Source organism: Triticum aestivum, chromosome 1A (genome assembly GCF_018294505.1).
Source record: "Triticum aestivum cultivar Chinese Spring chromosome 1A, IWGSC CS RefSeq v2.1, whole genome shotgun sequence".
Lineage (NCBI taxonomy): Eukaryota > Viridiplantae > Streptophyta > Magnoliopsida > Poales > Poaceae > Triticum > Triticum aestivum.
Window position 1 is genome coordinate 27934715 of NC_057794.1, and position 6018 is coordinate 27940732.

Genomic DNA, 6018 nt, shown 5'->3' on the forward strand with positions numbered 1-6018 from the left:
TCGAGTTTCTTTGAGTGGATTTCATGGAGCGTTTCATGCAAAACCACCACCCCTTCTAGGATGTTTCTATCTGGCATGAAAGCAGTCTGGGATTGCTGCACCACAGAATGCGCAATCTGTGTGAGTCTATTCGTCCCAACCTTGGTAAAAATTTTGAAACTAACATTCAAAAGACAAATAGGCCGGAACTGCTCAATCCTCAGAGCATCTGTCTTCTTTGGTAGCAAGGTTATGGTTCCAAAATTCAGGTGAAATAGATGAAGCCGTCCAGCAAAAAGGTCATGAAACATGGGTAAAAGATCCCCCTTGATAATATGCCAACATTTTTTATAAAACTCCGCCGGAAACCCATCCGGCCCAGGAGCCTTATTGTTCTCCATCTGGGTAATGGCATCGAAAACTTCCTTTTCCGTAAACGGTGCAATCAAGGTAGAATTATCAGAAGCAGTTAGTTGAGGCATATCCTCAGTCCTGGACTCATCGAGGGACACCGCGCTATCCTCCGGCGGTCCAAATAACTGCTTATAATAATCGGTAATGTAGATCTTCAGATTATCGTGACCCACAATTGTGCCTTCATCTTGCTCTAGCACGTATTTTTTCGTGCAAAGAACACGGAACCAAAGGCAAGCGGTTGGTGGAATGGACCAGCTAGTTGTTAATTTTACAAGTCTGTCTCGGTACGGAACATCGCCGGCCGGCACTTATCTATGTACGGAGGAAAATGAAATAAATTACATGAGTGGAAGATAAGCTGCCGTACACCTAACAGTCGACATTTTCTCCTGTATCAATCGCCCTGGTAGATCTAGTACTCTCTCTAGTTCTTTTTAGTCTGCATATAATTTTTGTCCGACGTCAAAATATCTCTACATTAACCAAATTTATAGAAAAAGTATCAATATTCACAATGCTGAATCAATATTGTTATATTCATTATGAAATTTAGTTTCATAGTATAAATATTTGGCATTGTAGATGTTAATATTTTTTAATATAAATTTAAACAAAATTTACAAAACTTGACTTAACACAAATCTAATACGTGGAATAAAAAGGACCGAAGGGAGTATGCAATATCTTAATCAGTAGCAGATATGAACTGCACCAGATAGGTTCTCCGCACCATAACTAAACTTTGTCTAGCCCTTTTCAGGAAATTGAACCAAGAAAGGCTAGGCTTCGTACAATATTCCAGGATCACATGCACCATCTATGGCCCTTGGTCCGCGCATGAGACGACGTGCCATTTCACGATTAGCTGAGATGACGAGATATGAGGCATAATGGGGTCCATTTACAGCATATATTGCAATGCTTCTTTCCAAACGAACCTCAGGTGACCAACTCCCCACACAGACACACACATTGCTCTCTTCTTCTCTCAGCTAGTAAGAAATCTCCGGCTAGCCGGCCAGCGTGGCTACTCTCTGCTTAGTTAACCTTCTGAATCTCCGGTTGTACGTCATGGTCCGGGGAAAGACGGTGATCGAGAAGATCGAAAACACCACAAGCCGGCAGGTGACCTTCTCCAAGAGGAAGAGCGGGCTGTTCAAGAAAGCCAGGGAGCTGGGCGTCCTCTGCGATGCGCAGGTAGCCGTCCTCCTCTTCTCCAACACCGGACGCCTCTACGACTACTCCAGTTCCAACTCCGGGTACGGTGCTGTTTATAGATCTATCTATCTATACTTTCAGTACTTTGCGGGCTATTCAGCTAGATGTATGGATGTTTTAGTTGATATGTTCTATTGATCTATGTATTGCCTCTTAGTTAATTTCGATCCTTTGCTACTCACGATTGTGTGACCTATATGGGGCTGGATGTGTCTTCCTAAAATACAAGATCCAAATACCCACTGTATTTATCTCCTTTTTCGGAGGATGCTTGGTAATAAATTTCGCTAAAGAGCACAAGCATGCCAGATAGACTGATTTTGCAAACTCATCTCTAGCGACAGTCAAATAGTAATCCATATTAATTTAGGTCTCCACCAGCCAATGCTTCGAGCCAAATTAATCCATTTCTTCATTCCACCCAAGAACGTTGGTTTTCAAGGAGAGAATATGAAATTAAAAGACTTGATGCTTTTTCTGAATCTTGAATTCTTGATCAGTATTTTTCTCAATCTCAACTTTGTTACACCTTACTGCTCCTAATTAGTTTATTGGCGATATTTTACTTTCCTACTTCGCAGAGCATAGCGAAGTCCACTCGTCTCCTTTCTCTATATTGACGATCGAGAGATGTCACCATAGTAAAAGGATGAGCTGGAATTTTGCTTGCCTCACTTGTATGAGATATGAGCAGGTCTGGTGGTTATTTCTTGACATGTGTAACCTTAGTTAAGCTTGTGGTTTAACAGTGTTATTTGGTGATGCATTCTGAAGTTCTCATTCATCTAGGAACCAAAGCATCACATATTGAAGAAAACATTGCATTTTACACACTTCAACTTCACAGTGTGCATGCGCCCCTACAAAAATAATTAATGACACCATGTTATCTTCCTTTGAAGTATATTTTAAACTGGACATAAAAAAGTAAACAACACATGATGATATTTCCAGTTCCCCGCTCCAACTATATTAATCTACATACTATTCACACGAGTCACATTATTTTCTCTGTCCAACTTATTTTCCACTACTAACTTTGTGAAATACCTCTGTGCTTATTTTTATGCTCTCTCAAATTCTTGACCTCCAACCTTTCCTCCATTTTATCCCCAAATAATATTGACAAGTGCATTTTTACGAGAGATTGACAAGTACTTTTGACTACCTTTTTATGTAGGGATCATTAGACAAATAAACTCAAGACACTAATGCATACATCTTTCCTTTCTATTGGATGTTTCCAACATTTAACACCCTCTTGTATGGTTCCATCAAAACAAAAACACCCTTTTGTATATACTCTGGTAATCAGTGTTGAAATGTAAGATACGAATATATAAATATGTTTAATAATATTTAGGTTGATAATATGAAAACAACGAATTATGTGGAAATATATATCAAAATGTTACCCTTTGATTTTAGAAAAATAATATATGCACATACTATGCCAACACATTCATTCAAAACCGTGTCCCATACACATTGTATAACCATGGAAACTATGGCCGTAGAATCATGCCAGCATGCACTGGCACACGTGTACCTCTCTTCGACAAAAAACTTCACAAAGTGTGCATAATTATATCTTCCTCATTTGTAAGATAAGAGATTTAGTTTTTATTTAATATTATAATAAATTATCTCTTGTTTACAGGATGAAATCGCTATTGGAAAGATACCAACATGTTAAGGAGGGTCAACAGCTCATGAGTGCAAGCACAGAAGCTAAGGTATGACTCATGTTGTTTATGTTTACTTCAATGATCACTGAGTCTATCCTTCATATCTTCTACTATCCCACCTTCATGCCATGCGGATACCATGCATGGCATAGCTATCCAATTATGCCATCATAACTTTAGAAATGTACCTTCTCATATGGCAACAAAGATGGAAATTAATACCAAGAATCATGACGGAATGGGCCGTCAACCACCTTATCCTTGATGTCTTGCCTTAATTTGATTATCCATTGCCAACACATTGTCCTGGGCACCGCAGTAACGCGCTGCTGCCCAAGGTTGCTAGGCTAATTTCAATCTACTATGTTATAACTTTGTTCCACAATAACCAATAATTAAGATTTTTGTATTGTTTTGATGCACCCATATAATGTGTAGTATTATTTTTTACCTCAAAGTGCACTATTAGCTAATGAATTTACAATAGCGGTAGAAATCAAACTTCATGGATTGCAAATATGAATTAATAGGGAAAAAACAAATTTTGATTTGATTACTAGAACATTATGATGTTAGGGCACATCAGAGTTAAGGGAGGCAACACTCTTGTTGTTAAAAGATTGTCTTATAAGCCATGCACGGGTGGGGCGGGGGTGGTGTAGGAAGTTATCTATATTGGCCAAATATTGAACAAAGCAACGCTATAGGCTTTGTGATGAAAGTGGGATGTAAAACCAATTATAAATAAAGCAAATAACATCTCATGTGTTGCTCTAGAAACCAACGTTGTTTGTATACGTACTAACTGTTATATATGTTAGCTTAGTGGTGTTTAATTCTCGGTGCCTTAGATTTTCATTGTAGTGAACGGAAGCTTGGATGACATAGAAAATGGATAAATATTCTCTATCCCAAAATTTAAGGAGATCACATTACCAACATCTTTCACAAAGGAAAATAATATGGTAATGATATCTAACGCACCCACTTGATCGGTTAGTGATACATATATGCATATTTTAAAGATTGGTTCATGTTGCTCTTGTAATTCTACTGAGTAGCTATTTCATTATTTCACCTATAATTGTACAAAACCACAACAATATAGTTTGTCTCCGTTCGGTTGTTTTATTTTAAGTTCTAGAGCATAAATACATTATTCTAGGACATTAAGTATTGCTATATGTATGTGACTGTCCATTTATAGTTTTGGCAAGCAGAGGGAGAACGTCTGAGGCAGCAACTACATAACTTGCAAGAAAATCATAGGTATGCCAAGTAAATTTATGTGAGTGATGTACTAAAATTAATTAAGAACGAAATGGCTACTGATTTGGCATGTGCAATACTTTGAAATAGCATAAACTGAAATCATTAATAGATGTAATATTCATACTCAGAAAACAATTTTAACACATTTGCACTAAATTGCTAAACCACTTCAGGCAGTTGTTGGGACAACATCTATGTGGCTTAGGTTTGGAAGACTTGAGTGGTTTAGAGAAGCAACTGGAAACGAGCCTGCATAACATTCGACTAGCAAAGGTAATGCTTAACGTTCCCATGATCGTGCATCTTTGTGGTGGCACTAACCATATTGTTCTTTCCAGGATAAACTTATGATGATGAAAATGATCGTGCATCTTTGTAGTGCCACTGACCCTATTGTTCTTTCCAGGATCAACTTATGATTGATGAAATTGAAGAGTTCAATAAGAAGGTTAATTTTTGATTCAACCATTGCAACACTACTACCACCATATCACAGAGGGTGGCCCGTTTTATTTCTATTTAGCATAACCTTTTTTTAATGCAGGGACACCTCGTACACCAAGAAAATGTGGAGCTGCACAAGAAACTAAATATCATTCATCAAGAGAATATATATTTGCAAAATAAGGTGCGTAGGTATAAGAGTACCACCCACGCAAAAATAAAATAAATAAAGGGAGTATATAAGAGTACTCCACGAACATATCTTGCATGTCTGTTAGCTGTCATGCATGTTCAATTCAATTTTTCAGCTAAATGGGAAGCCAGAAGCAAATGGTGATTACAAGTTCTTCTAGTCGGCGCAGCATTGCTGCTCGAGATGGTGCAAATCTAGTTCATTTGGAACTCAGCCAACCTCATCATGCAGAAAGGTATGAGGAACCAGAATCACCAACATTGTGGTATGGTGAAATTTATGTTCTTTAATTTGTCTTTGCATATTAACTTTCTAAGACAAAGTAAACACAGAAGCTAACATAGAGAGCAACCTCTCCTGTTCAATGCATGCAACAGTCTTTGACTGCCAGCAGAATGATGCACAAATAGGGGGCCAGAAGTTTCAACTAAAAGATCTTTCAGATGATCGACCGGAGGATTGATGTCCCAATTCTGTTCTCAATCAAATGCTAGTTGTTGTTACCCGTACGTCTACCCACGAATTGTACATATGAAATTTGATTGTGAGATTTGCAACTTGCTCCAGGTATTTTAATTTTTTGTTCTCAAAATATGACAGTACTTGTGGCTAGCAAAGGAACAAGAACATGATTCCAAACTCTATAAACATGCATTCATATCCACGAACACCAGTGGGTCGTACTTCTTAGTTTAAGGAACCAGCACGCCGTGTTAGGTCTGCAAAGTGCAAATCGGAACCGGTTTGGGTTTGCTTGAGTACATCTTGATCTGAGGATCGTTAACTCATTTGGCCCTCATTGCACAT

At 38.2% G+C, this 6018-nt stretch overlaps 1 pseudogene; it reads left to right on the forward strand.

The window, feature by feature from the left end:
- Positions 1 to 1417: 1417 nt before the first annotated feature.
- LOC123079435 (MADS-box transcription factor 23-like) lies at positions 1418 to 5501 on the forward strand (annotated as a pseudogene).
- The last annotated feature ends 517 nt before the right edge of the window (positions 5502 to 6018 follow it).